Source organism: Chaetura pelagica, unplaced genomic scaffold (assembly GCF_000747805.2).
Source record: "Chaetura pelagica isolate M959 unplaced genomic scaffold, ChaPel_1.0 scaffold79, whole genome shotgun sequence".
In the NCBI taxonomy this organism is placed as follows: Eukaryota; Metazoa; Chordata; class Aves; order Apodiformes; family Apodidae; genus Chaetura; species Chaetura pelagica.
Genome location: NW_009969339.1, coordinates 3,014,426 through 3,015,790, shown reverse-complemented (window position 1 = coordinate 3,015,790; position 1,365 = coordinate 3,014,426). Strand labels below are relative to the sequence as shown.

Here is a 1,365-nt window from a genome sequence, read left to right as displayed (position 1 = left end):
TTCCTTAGAAGAAGAAAGAATTTACTCTATAAGTTGGGAAAATTTAAAAGGAAAAAAATGTCAGTCAGTTTTACTTTACCATATATGCAGGTCTTAGTACTTAGAAGAATTAGAGAAACTGGGGAAATACTGGCTTTTTGTTGTTTTGTGGGTTGTTTTTTTTTATAATCATTATGACTTTCAAGTTTTCAGCATAGCTGCAGGATTGGCAGAATGGATGTTTTTTCTCTTTATGTTGTGATATGCTGTGGGTTTCCAGACAAACAGAGTTTAAAAGTCCTGTCACAAAGAGAGACAGAGCACAGAGAGAGGAGAGTTTCCTTGAATAGATGCGTAGGTGTCCTAAAAATAAATAAATAGTTACATTGACCTGAGCGAATAAGAGGAATCAAAATGTGCAGGAGACAATGCTTAGTTATTGAACACTTCCTGCAGCAGTAGTTTAGATTTTGGGCTTTTTCTGTTTGGGATTAAGAGGGCAAGTAGCAGCCTCTCAGGAAAATGACTGAAACAAAATACATTTCTCGATCACTTAATTATTTGTATAAATGTGATAGCTGGTCATTAAAAACCAACCATTTGTGAGTTTGCTGTTGTGGGTAATTGACACTAGGTAAGTTCTAATCCTTCCTTTAATACACAGCTAAACTGGCACTAAAGTATCCCAGTCATACAGTCCATGATCAAGCCACAGTGAGTCCCAAGAAGAGCCTGACCAGTAGTACATCAATTCAGACAGCTGTATTCAGACTTGTGCCGTACATGCCAGTTTTATGTCTTGTATTGATGGCTTGTTTGCAAGTTGAGAGCTGCAGTAGAACAACTGTGTGGTGAAAAAGCTACCACTTCTGTTAGGTTTACTAAACCATTTGTTTGGTGCTCTATGTTTGAAACTGAAACACTGCAGAGACTTTTGTGAGACTTCTCCGGCAGAATTAATAGCAAAGTAACTGCCTTTTGCTTGAACTGTCATGTTCCGCACATCAAAATAGCAGAAAATAGCAACAGATGCATGTCCTCCCTTCAAATGAAAAAAAAAAAGGAGGGATGCAATCTTTTTCCTTACAGTTCTCCCCCATCCCATTATCTTTCCCCCACCCCCGAGTCTCTATTTTATGACTATTAGTCTCAGAAGGTTTGGTTAGTTACCACACACAGTTAAGCAGGATCAGTGTGTACAGAAAGCCAATTCAGTATCTGTGGAGTTCTTTTGTAGTTTTCTGTGTGAAGGTTTTTTTCCTGTTTTGTTTTGAGTGTCATTTGCAATTCATTGTCTGTGTTTTCTGAGGTTGGTGTATTCAGCTGCTTTGACCCTAGGTCTTGCACATTTAGCTCCTTGGATACAATCCTCTGACGTTCCTGCTG

General features: G+C 38.5%; 1 protein-coding gene across 1 annotated transcript in view; it reads left to right on the top strand.

Annotated features, from left to right (window-relative positions):
• The window catches only part of POLR3B (polymerase (RNA) III (DNA directed) polypeptide B), a 75,114-nt gene that overhangs the window by 40,891 nt on the left and 32,858 nt on the right, over positions 1–1,365 (top strand). The window lies entirely within an intron of this gene.